Consider the following 13092-nt stretch of genomic DNA (forward strand, 5'->3'; position numbering starts at 1 on the left):
AAAGAGCTGAAGGAACTGGGGTTGTTTAGTCTGGAGAAGAGAAGGTTCAGGGGGGACCTTATTGCTCTCTACAGCTACCTGAAAGGAGGATGGAGTTAGGAGGTGGCTGGTCTCCCAAGTAACAGGACAAGAGGAAACAGCCTCAAGCTGTGCCAAGGGAGGGTTAGACTGGATACTGGGAAAAATTTCTTTGCCAAAAGGGTAGTCAGGCATTGGAACAGGCCGCACAGGGACGTGGTAGAGTCACCATCTCGAAGTGTTCAAAAAACCCCGTGTGGATGAGGCCGATATGTTTTAGTGGTAGACTTGGCAGTCCTGGGTTAATGGCTGGCCTTGATCTTAAAGGTCTTTTCCAACCTAGTTGATTCTATGTGTGTATGAATGTATTTAAAATAAGTTTTTCTCTAACTTTTTAATAGGGAAAATATTTTTTTTGGTGGTTATACAGATTGCCACCCCTTTGAAAATGTGTCATGACTTCTCTCGTGTCCCGGAAAGAGGCTCTTTGAAGTACTGCTGGAGAAGGTTAGTAGACAAGCTCTTGGCAACATTCATTTGGTTTGGGGTGGAAGGGACCTTCAAAGGTCATCTAGTCCAACCCCCATACCATGACCAGGGACATCTTCAACTAGATCATGTTGCTCAGAACCACATCTAGCCTGGCCTTAAGTGTCTCCAGGGATGGCTCATCCACTGCCTCTCTGGGCAACCTGTGCCAATGTTTTACCACCCTTTTTGTAAAGAATTTCTTCCAGCCTGAATCTCCCCTCTTTTAGTTTAAAACCGTTACCCCTTGTCCTATTGCAAACATTCATTTGTGCTAGGAAAAACAGTGCTTATTCCGCCATTCAGAGACATCATAAGTAAACTGCAGTACCCTGTGAACTCTAAACCTGTTCACTGTACAGAAACAAGTACCAGGATCTCAGTGAATAGCTGGGGGTATAATTTATTTATCTTTGGCTTTTGTTTCTTATACATGAGGTCAAACCCAATGTGCCTGGAAAATAAATACATAAAATATTAGAAAAAAAAAATCTTTGAACTTTCTTAGGGTAAGGCAAAATACTTTCTTTTGTAATTGTTGTGAAATCCAGGTTTATATCAATGTAAAACCAGCATAACAATTGTATGTCCAAATATATTTAAAAAGAAGGAAGATCCTTATACTGGGACTGTGAAATGTATTTTAAGGATGAGACCACATTTTTTTTTCTTACTAGACTTTGAATGAGGATAGTTGATATTGACCAGTTGGAGCCGAGTCTATCCAGGAAGTCACCTTGGCCAAGCCAGGTATACCTAGAACTCAGGCCACATGAGGACTAGGGCACAGGCCTAAGCTTAAATGCAGCTCGAAAGCCAAAGTGAGAGAGGTGTGCGGGTGGATGGAGAAGATAAGGCTTCTCACAGCTGTTCTCACAGAGCCCTTGTCCCTGGTACACAGCTGTGCCATATCAGAGCATAGCTTGAATGCTGGCAGCTGAAGTCTAGGGGGTGGGTGGATGACACTGATAAAGATTTTATAGGAGAGGAAGGTTGCAGGCTGCTCAAGGTATTTGCAACCTATTTGTTTTCTTAAAGTTTTGATCCTGAAATTATATTTACTATTTTGAGTTGGGGTAGTGAGGCATTCTGGGTTTTAGATGTTCTAGCTATGCAGACAAGTATGAAATCTTTCTCTTCTTACTGCTACTATGGCATGAATTCAGGAAACTTCAATAACCCCTTGTACTTTCATTAGTCAAATGCTGCATAGCATGAGCAGCTTGGTAACTGAGCTACAAGATAACATAATGAAAAAGAAATATATTGATCATGACAAAGCTTTTTTTTTCTCTAGTATGTGTTATTCTTCTCCACTGGATTTGGTTTCTTGGTCCCATATTACACTAAACACAAAACTCATTTTCAGCTCTTTTCTATGATACTAGGCCATCTTTTCTATTTCTGGGCCAAATGATTTAATTATTGCATGCAAAGTGGAACAGCTTTAACAAGGGTGAGTAAGAATATTTGTTGTTTGAATGCTGAGGATTACATGCTCAGCTACTTTTCTGACGTACTTTTAGCCTGGCATTTCTCAGTCATTGTAAGTGCTAATTTATTTGGTGCTGTGCTCCATCTCTTGATGTATGAATGTTTCATCCGTAGCCTCCTCGCTATCCTTATGTATTAGGCACTTTTATTTTTTTTTCAGCCTTTCTGAAAAGCATATGTTTCTTTTGGTGGCAAGGCTGTTGAAAATTGTTTCCTTGCCAGCATGAATCCTGCAGATTCCAGGATAGTCTTTCTCTTGAACATTCTACGTGAAGTAGGATGGAATATTTAATAGGACAAAGGGTGCATCTCCTAAGATAAAGGTACTTTTTACAAGGGCTTTTTACAAACTGAAAGAAGGTAAATTCAGACCAGGTATTAGGAAGAAATTATTTGCTATGAGGGTGGTGAGGCACTGGCACAGGTTGCCCAGAGAAGCTGTGGCTGCCCCATCCCTGGCAGTGTTCAAGGCCAGGTTGGACGGGGCTTGGAGCAACCTGGTCTAGGGGAAGGTGTCGCTGCCTATGCCGGGGGGCTGGAACTAGATGATCTTGAAGGTCTCTTCCAACCCAAGCCATTCTGTGATAAACGGTGTTGGTAGGATAAGAGTATCCTAGCTAGGTGATGAGTTGCAAGCCTAGCTATAGGATGCAACACTGCTTAGACTGTAGCTATGTGCTGATAGAAGTTGTAAAAAACATTTACAAAGCAGTTGTTTTTGTCAGCTTTTATTCATTTCTACCTGAAAGGAAGCAAATTAGCATGCAGTTGGAACTCGGTACTCTGAAAGCAAAGTGATTTTTATAGTGTATGACAGCTACTATGACATGTTCTTGAGAGCTACTATGCAGTTCTTTGACTCACAGGTAATTGTCAGCAATCTAATACTCATGGATGCTACAGTAAATACCTCTGTGCTATTATCTGAAGCTATGATATGGATTCTGTAGGTTGAATAAAAAGTAGTTTTGAGAATTTTATATGATAATGCTTCCTCACCCCCCCCCCCGCTTGTATCCAGCAGGTAACAGGTTGTGATAACACCTGTAGGCATCATTATGGGACAAAAGCAGACAATAATAAAATTTAGGACAGAAAAATCTGTCAAGATGCTGTGTAAGATAAACTGCTGTCATGCCTGAGTTAGGCTCATTAAAGCTGTGGGGGAGAGGGGAGAATGAATCTTCTGCAGTCTCCCAAAAGACAGGAGCAGTCAAAAGAGACATCCTGAAATCTGTTGTTACCAGATGACTCAGTTCTCCAGCTACAAGACCTAGATGCTTTTGTATAAGTGAATGCTTCTTGCAGTGAGTTTTTATTAATAGCAATGCTAAATATGCCATTGGTTTAAAGAAGCAGCCGAATGCAGGGGATGATGTGCTGAAATTATCAATTTTATGAAACTAATGAACTCTTTGTAAGGATTGGCAGTAGATTTTTAAGATTGAATGTGTCTGTCTATGGCTTTAGATTTTTCTGAGTAACTCCTGTTTTAAGAATGGTATGTTAATAGGCTGAACAGTGTGTTAATAGATTTTTGTGTATATATTGGAGTAGAATTTTAAAGGGACCCATTATCTGAATTTGTATCTATCAATAAGCACACAGATTTTCAAAATATGTCAGTACTCAATAGGACATGAGAGGCAAATCTTAAGCCAGACTTCAAATTCAGTTTGCACCTAGCAAGTCCTTATTACTGTTATTAAGTGAGAGCTGCTAAGCATTTAACAGTTCTGGAAGCATTGTCTGTAGTGGTCAACTCGCCCATTCCCACTGATATTTAGGCAAAACTATTGATTTCAGATGAGCATGATCAAGCCTCTAAGGTCTCATTGCATCATTTTGTCACTCAACAATGTATGTTACACTACAGTGATAGAGATCTCTTACAGTTTAATATACTATTCTGTAAGTATTACCATGTTGATACTGAATTTTCCTCAATTCTGAAATGCACAAGAAATTTTGTATCTCTTACATTTTTTTGTAAGGTTGATCTAGAAGAGACAGGAAGATATCTTCAGCTATTTGCCAAAAATTGATTTCCATGAGAAATGCTTGAATTGTACACTAGAAACTAAGGGTAGACTAGAAAGTAAGATCCTTCAGGTAGGGTGAATTATCATTGGTTTAAAGAGTGATGGTGTTTCCTGGCAGACTCATAAGAAACGTTTTTAGTGTTTAATTCATGCAATATGTGCACCATGAGCTTGCCAGATGCATGGTGACACTCTGGATGTCTGTAATGCCATGTTTCCTCTGTGTACAATTCTTATCAATAAGAAGATCCCAGAATAAACTGGCTGATTGGCTTTATAATGCTCTTGCTCTGTGCTGATTACAATATGTAATTCACTTGCCATGTTTGGTCAGCAGATAGATATGGACATCATACTGTTTGCCAAGGCCATGCCCTCCCTGACTAGAGAATGACTTGCCAGTGATTGCCATCACTGATGGTATTTCTAGTGCGCTTCTGTGAAACCGTTGTCATCAACCCAGCAATTGTGCAGTAAGTTCTACAACATATGGTTCAATTCTTTAAGATATTGAGATTCCTCATCAGGGCATCTGCTGCTTCATATGTCAGAAAACAGAGGAAAAAGGCAAATATGTATTTAATTTCATGTTAGAAAATGCAGAGAGTATGAAAACCACTATAAATTGACTGTCTATTTACTCTTTGTGAAGTGAAATAGTCTGAACCTTCTTCCAATAAAGCTGATGATAGGGTCCAGAAATGGCTCGGATTGCAGACTGAAGCTGTACCAATTTTATCTGAGAGATCTCTGTAATTGCAGCAGTAGAGTGACTGCAAATTCATGCTGCTTAGTAGCGTTACGGACAGAGCTATGAGGAAGGAATTGTACTTTTAAACATGTACTTACTTTCACTGACTTCTCTATTTGAATGTCATTTGCTACTTGCATTTACTTGCTATTTTAGCATTATGCCCTGGCAAGACACAGTTCCTGCATCCTGTGTTCATTGAACTTGTGCCTGTGAAGCCTTACCTCAGTGAATAACTTTGTGTGAGGAGCAGTTAAGTCTTCAAGGATGCTGCTATGTCAAGCATATCCATAAATCTTCGCAGGTTCCAAACACAGTCTAGTTATGCTAAAGTTAGTTACAAGTGCAGTGTAACTGTGATGCAGTGTAACTTAATGGATTTTGTGGAGAGGATGTACAGGCTTCCCCATTGAAGGGGAGCCATGCAGGGGGATAGATAACAGATACTAATCACCTTTAAGGAACATAACAATATGATGCATCCATCTTCACCTAACTTAATATTTATGCTCTCATATTCTCATGTTTATAGGTGGTAACATTATCAAAAGTACCTGTTTATCAACAGAAAGTTGAAACAGAAATCAACTGAAAAGTTTAATTCCATGCATGTACTGTCAAATGTAGGCTCAAAAGAGGAAATGTCTTTCAACCAGTGAATAAAGCAATCCTGCTTTTGCCAGGTCTTAGTGCTGTAAAATGTTGCGTGGAGGGAATCCATGAAAAACTACAGGAGATGGGTAGAATCTCCAGATAGAAAATAAAGTAGTGGCTGAAGTGATTTTTAGGAGGAAGATAAATTAAAATATTCATACACCTGATTGCTCTCTAGAAAATATGGGCTAAATGAAAGATTTTTACACTTAAGAAGAAAACCCATGATTCTATGATTTTCTGACTCTTAGGATCAAGTCTCATGTAGCTAAGATGTGGAGGGTCAGATCTATTTGATTAAATTCTTCAAAGATTTTCACAGGATGCAGAACAGACATGGCTGCCCTTGACTTCGTTGTCTTCAATGAGTGTGCATCATACTACAGCTAAAGTAGTATCTGCAGAGCTAAATATGTATCCCAAGACTTTAATATTTTAATGGTGGAGTCATAATTGTAATACAGTCTTCTGAGTATTGAGGAATAGGTTTAGTTTGTTTGTGTTTTTTTTCTTCCTGAAATTGATATATGCCTATTTTTCATTTGTAGCAAGATAAGATTGTTTTAATGCCAAAAAGCATGGGGTTTTAAATTAATTTAATTAAAATTGAGAGTTCTATCTTAGGGTGTGTTTTTAAAGTTATATATGTAGACACACAGCTGTGATTATTTGTTAATGATTTGATTTTGGGCCAAAGTAGGAGACCATGTTTAAAAAATAAAACAGCTGACTGCCAGGTTACTAAACCAAATTTAAATTGCCTATAAAAAGAATGCCACCTATAAAAAGAGAGCCATACCACACTATCAAGTTTGAAGCACTGAGATTTTGTTGTTGTTGCTTTGAAGTGCCTCTTTTCCCTAACTATGTGAAGGTTATTTGTTTCAGTCAAATTAGAATAAAATTAAGGGAAAAGTTTTCTAAGCACAAGATATTACAGACAGTTAATTTGATTTGGGTAGAACAGGTGTGTATTATAAGGATCAGAGAAGAGTCAGCAGTATGATGAGGGTATTCTCCTTTGTATTTGTGCTAAGGCTATGAAAAGGTTACATAAGTGTAATTAAGCTGTGTGGGCACTTAATTTGATAGGAGTTCATATTTAGCTTTAGAATAGAAAAGGTATCTTGATACAGGGTAAACTGCAATGAAACATTCTTAAACCAACATAATAATTTTATATGGCTTTAATCACAGCATCTGAATAAACTGGATGAAGTTAAACCAGCGCAATTTTTCCCAAGTAAAATAAGGCCGGAGAACACCTGTACATTTCTCTAAGAGGGTATAAGTTAAAGAGGGGCTGCAAATGGGAGGCTGTATCCTATGTGCTACAAATGTCCCTCTGAAAATCTGCTTGACTGTGGCTATGCTGCAAGTCTCTGCAGAGTTTGCATCTGCTCAATAGGGACTTGGCTACACCTCCCTGAGGGTACCACTGGGCAAAGCCCCAGCCAGCCCAGTGGGCTATGGTATGGTATGCAAAGCTTGTATTCATGTTATGTTTCAATGTAACTTTATTTGCTCAGTTAACTTTATTCAGGCAACCAAACTGTCCATCAAAATTAATTCTTTTTTATTTACAGCCAAAATTTCTCTTTGCTTGCTTGTGTTCAGAAAAAGAAATGGTTTCAGTAATTTAGTAATTGTTGTGTGTGTAGTTTTTTTGACTTGAGATTTTTTTGTTGGGTGAAAGATAGTTCCCTTTTTGCTGCTATGCAAATCACACTTTCCATGGCAAGATCAATCTTTTAGTTGGAGGTCAAAGGCAGTTGGCAGAGTTTTCAAGTCATCTGAAGAATAGTAAAAAGTCAGGGCTATATATAAAGTGCTGAGCAGTAAGTGACATATAATTATATGATCACCTTACCTAAATTTGTCTGTAAAGGAAATAACGTTTTGTGGTATGTTAAGAATTTGAAACCTTATTCAAGTTTCATTAGTCTCTTTAAAGATTGACAGCTCTTCCCCATTTCCCCCAGGCTCTTCAAATTTATTGCCAACATTATCTTTGCCTAGCTGAATGAGTGAAAACAACCCAATTCCCTAAGTACAGGGCAGGAATCCTGCTGGCTGATAGTTCACAGCCTCTTGTTTCTTGCTTGCTCATAAACACGCTGAAAATAAGATTATGGGATGAGTGTTTACTGGGCTCTGGTTGGGTACAGTAGGGGAAAAAAAACCCCAGTCCTGCTTAGTCTCATGACATGATGTGACATGTCATGCTGGTAATCGAGTCAGTCATGTGGAGGGGTTCTAGTGATGGAGAGCCAAAATAGCAAGAGCTATGATACCTTCTCTTTCTGCAGCCCTAAGGTGAGGCATGCCTTGGGGAATAAATTTCCTAGCTCCTTTGCTTGGAACTCCTTGGTGGCCACTTTTTGAGATTGAAAGGGCAGTGTCAACTGGTGTAACCTGAAGGGCACTCTGTCCCATGCCTGCTTGTCTATGCAGTCCAGAAATATTCTTTGCTCTTTGAACTATTCTGATTGAGATTAGTATAATATAGAGCTACCTTTCCAGTACTTCCGCTGTTTGGTGGGACAGCACCAGGTTGTGTATAGGTTTATAGGTTAATTTACTTTGCCCAGAGGCAGATATTTTGAATTATTAGCTAGGAGCAGAATAAATTAGCGCATGAGAACTCTGGGCTGATGCAGCTGGATTAGTTTTCAGATGACTTGGAAGCAGTCCATGCAGTAGAGACCAGGGTAACCATTTTTTTGGTCTAGATATATGTGGGCCCTGCTTCTTGTGATATGTCATTTGACCAGAGCTTGCTCCCTGGCATTATTATGTGACAAAGCTAGAAGGATGTCCCTCCAACAACTCCTGCTGAAGGAGGGGAAAAATGCCTGCATTAAGTTGTGACCTGTTGCAAGTGCTGAAGTCAATAGGTTGTTTTTTTTTTCCCCTCCTTCTGCCATGTTAGAGATGAATTGTCAGGAACACACTGAAAGTGGGGATAGAAAATCCTCTGTCCTAGCGTAAGGTGTGATGAAATAATGTCTTGATTCTCATAGGAGTGATATATGCATCTTGGGACTGCCCTGGCCAAATCAAAGGTATATCTACACTTTTTTGGCCAGGTGTTTGTTTACAATGCAAAATAGAATTAGATGTAGTTTCATGGGGTAGAACAGGCCCCAGTGGATTTGTCTTGGCTCTGGATAATTTCTGAGGGTTAAACAACCTTATGGAAGAGCTACTGGGAATGGTTGAGTGCCATGCCAGTTAGACATGCCCAGGATGTGACCCATCTTTCTTCCAGGCTGTTTGGCTGTCTCTGTACTGTTCTTCTTCGCATTTCCTATCCACTGCGAATTTAGATACAGATAGATTTGGCTTTGTCTGCTTTGCCAGCATTATTATTTTGAGATCTGGTATAAAATAATTCAAGGGTTCTTATTTTTTACCTTGCAGACTCAGACTTCCCTTTGGACCAGATGTTGGTTAAGTGCTCACCTGTCACATAACAGCTAGCATGTACTACAGTGGATAGCATTAACAGAGCTTCTAACTCCTCTGGTACGTTTGTTTTGAAGTGAATATATAGTTAAAAATGTACTTAATATAAAAATCAAGGTTCTTTTTTAATTGTTATTTAATCTTCTCTTCAGTACAAGATTAGGCTGTAAAGCTAGGAAGTTGGGGAAAAGCAGTTACAAAACTTGCATCCCTATTCAGGTTTGCTTGATAATACTGGATTTGGTTTTTTGAAGAGGGTTTTTTTTTAGAGTTTTGGCACGTTTTTAGGATGTCTGATGTAATGGCTGGAAAAATGTACCAGAATTCACATGGCGAGGTGCATCGATGCTAAGCTGTGCCACTTGGGTTACCAGAAAATCTTGTAACTTGTTTGGATTAAACTTTTTATTTTGTGAGGAGGTATGGCTCACAAATGCTCACCAGGCAGAACCAAATAGTGAGTATCTACCCTACCCAGCTCCACTATGGAAGTGTAACTTTTAAAATATTCAGCTCTGGTTTATATTGGAGTTTGTGAGGAACGTTACTGAGACTAATGTTTCCTATTTCAGTTACTTTGTTTTTATATTCTTGTTTTAACCATGTATTTGCATGCATAGGTAGTGTGTGCTTACATTCTTGCTTTTCCACACTGAATGTGGCAAATCCACTTCAAATGGTGTTAGCATTACCACAACAAAGCAATGGAAGCGAACGAGTAACTCCGGAAAAAGATTTTTCTCCAAAGTTAAAGCTGCTTTTCCCAAACAGTTGCATGTAAACACAGTTCCACCTGTTTTTAAACACCACTTCCCCCTCAGAAAAAACACATAAGGTTTTAATACTTGTAACAGTTTTCCATACGGAAACATTGGCTGGAGAGAGAGTTACTGGTGGGCTAAAGGGCCTGTAACAGGGTACTGTTTCATAGGGGACTTGGGTCAATAATCCCTAAAAACTGTCATCAGCATCTAATGGTTCTGTGGCCTTTAAAGCAAAATAATTTTGACAAACACATTTAGGAAAACTTGTGTAAGCAGGCAATATATTAAAGATGAAGAACGTAACATTCCTCAGAATCTTTTAAGGCATTAAGAAAGACTTCCTATCCTTTCACAATGGACTGCTTCTGTGTTGCTTTTTCCCATTCTCTGTTAGTCCAGGGTCATTCACCTCTGTAATAAACAGCTGTCTGATACAATCTGTCAAATGGTTTTATTGCTTATGAAGCTATTCTGTTTGGAACAGCATACCACAGAAGCCCCATTAAGACATCATCAGCTTTCCTAGCATTGCATTTTAATTTCATTCAGTGGGACTTTAACAAATTGTAGCATCTGTTAGCCCAGTCTTAGGCTTTACTTGAAGACTATACTAGCTGATTAGAAATCCACCCCACAATCACTTCAGTGCAGGAGTGTCTTTATTAGCCAAGTGGTTTCTGAGGTGATGAGTGCTCTAAGTAATCACAGATGTGAGAAGGAGCTGAGAGGGCTGAGCAGGCTGCAGGGAGATTTGCATGTTTCCCTGTGTGAACAAAACTATGAAAAGCAAAGAAATTAGGTAGAGGTGGAATTATAGGTCTCACTTGTCATACATGGCATATGTGAAACACTTAACAGGTCCCCAAAGGTGTTTTATGTATGTATGTATGGAGATTACATGGCATCTATGTCTTGAACCTTCAACAGGTGTTTGTGAACTGAGGATAATATGTACTTAATTACTCCTGGTCACAAAATTCAGCCAAAAGTAAAACATCTAGTTCATAAGCATTCTGTTTATCTTGAAAAAAATTGTGTATATTATCTGCACTCAGACCTTAGTTAATCCCACAAGTCCTGAACAGTAAGTAGTAGAATGCCAGATATAAATCAGGGTATATGGTCTGTACTTCACACAGCTGCATGCCTTTTTGGTTTTAGGTCTATGCTATTTCTTGCTCTACTCATGAAGTTAGATGGCCCTCTGAGATTCTTCTTTGAAGGATAATTCTTCTGTGAAGCTCTTTATGTTGGTGTGAGCTTTTCTTTTTTAATTGTCAGCCATACCTAAACACCTTTCAGTTTGTACCAGGAAAGTGTCACATTTGTGGTCAATTCTGACAACAACATGAGGGAAAGTCTGGGTTCTTTTGTGCATTGTGTAAAGTATTGGATACCTCCTGTTTAGTCATTGGTCCATCACTTGGACCGATATGAATAAGAAGGGACACTTAAAGTTATATTGGCCTGTAGGATTATATTTCAAGTTAAGCGCAGTTGTAGGTTGACTTCTGTATACCCAATTCTGTTTATATAAGAACTGATATAACTTCTGGAAGAAGGAATGCATATTCCTGTATCTTCTATAGACCCCAAATAAAGGCAAATGAATTTCCATGTGAGCTTCTTCATGCCAGTTTACATTACCACATATTTTCCAGTATTTGAGTCATTACTCAGAGACCAGCAGACAAGGGAAAGGACAGAGCTGTCTGAAGTTGAGTTGTTTAACAACTTATTTTTAAACACTACCACCTCATGTTTTAGTTCTGTCTCCAGTCTTGCTGCTAACACTTAGGGATTACTTTGATTTGTGTGAACAACCCTCTGGCCTAACAGGTAAGCAAAAAGTAATCCCCCCATTCCCCCTGAAAGCTGCTATGGTGAGCAGAACAGCATATAGAAAACAACATTTTTTTTAATTTGTATCACATACCTCCAGAATATGCTAGCATTACAAAAGCATATTGCCTGACATGTGGGGAGGATGATCTCTGAAAGCGCTGCGACTAGACACTCAAGCATACATCTCCCTTTCTAAGTCAGTCCTGGCTACCTGTGGAGCTGACTGCAGCAAAAAAGAGAGTTTCTACCCACAACAGTGGTTTCTACATTCAAGGCCCTGTCTTGCACATGCTTGCAGAAGAAATAGAAATACTGTCATTCTAGTTTAATAGTAAAAAAAAAAAAAAAAGAATGTGAAAGTTCAAAGTATTTGGGTTTCAAAGAGTCAGTGACAGTGCTATAAGCACTTTATTACCTTTTTAGAGGTAAGTTTTCTAACCTTAATGCTGGTGTCATAGTAGAGGAACATAAATCCCTGGCCCTGCAGTATTCTTTCTGCTTATGCCACAACAGCAGCACCTCCACTGACTGCTGGAAATGGCTTTTCTGCTACTGCTCCTTCTTGTATTATTCAGAGCAGTTCTTGTAACTCTTCCTTGAGAATGCCTCACCTACTGATGTGGTTATTGTTCACGATATTTATAGTCCTGGGACTTGGAGACCAGGCTAGGCTGTGTTCAGGAGAGGAACAATGTGCCTTTTGCCATTAATTTCAATTGAATTGCACATGGGATTAATTAGCCCATAGGCTGGAGTGGAGAAGCTGTCCAGTTCTAATGCATTTTTGCTTTGTTGAAGGCGATTGATTAATTAGGGATTTGGATGAACAGAAAATCTACAATGCCCTAGAACTGTGCTATGAATTCAGAATGACTTTTCACTGAGTCTCCTAATTTCATAGGTGACTTAACTTTGTTTTTTTCTAGTTGCACATGGAAAGTCTGATGCTGAAATGTATATGGAAGTTTAAATTTCCTCTGCCCCAGGGTGTTGTAACAAAATTGTTCTGTAAAAACCTCTGTCTAGAAAGATCAAAGGAAGCATGTACCAGGTTAGAAATTCTCTATGGAGTTGTCTTTTGCCTTCTCTGTTTCCTAAATACTGACTGTCTTGTTCTGCCCTTGTTCCCAGAATTCATCATGATGGATTCCTAGTAATGTATACCAGAATCACATACTGCAATAACAAAATGACAATGTAATATAAGTGATAACATAGGAACTTTGATGAAAGCTGTGTCTGGTCTCCATAAAGTAACCAAGTCTGGGCAATCCATAGGTATCAGACTTTTGGCAACCACAGTTAAAATGTCAATCAAGAACTCAGCCTCAGTAAGGAGTACAGAATATGCAGCTACCCACTGACAGACACTTTGAAATACAAGGTTGATTGTTTTTCTTTCAGTTTGTTGTGGTTTTGCCTGTAAAAATACAATGGGTGTCATTATTTGTAAAAAAAAAAAAATAAAAAAAAAGATTGCTAAGAGTAATATTTAGTCTGAAATCCTTCAGATTTGTGAGGCTTGCTG

General features: G+C 38.8%; 1 long non-coding RNA gene across 1 annotated transcript; it reads left to right on the forward strand.

The window, feature by feature from the left end:
* Positions 1-1405: 1405 nt before the first annotated feature.
* Positions 1406-9000, forward strand: LOC134162486 (uncharacterized). The gene is made up of 3 exons (XR_009964341.1): positions 1406-1667; positions 2201-2363; positions 8911-9000. It is a non-coding gene; the product is annotated as an uncharacterized LOC134162486 (long non-coding RNA).
* Positions 9001-13092: the final 4092 nt, after the last annotated feature.

The sequence above is a fragment of the Pezoporus occidentalis genome, unplaced genomic scaffold (genome assembly GCF_034315485.1).
Source record: "Pezoporus occidentalis ecotype Australia unplaced genomic scaffold, CSIRO_AGI_Poc_V1 ctg19, whole genome shotgun sequence".
Classification (NCBI taxonomy): Eukaryota; Metazoa; Chordata; class Aves; order Psittaciformes; family Psittacidae; genus Pezoporus; species Pezoporus occidentalis.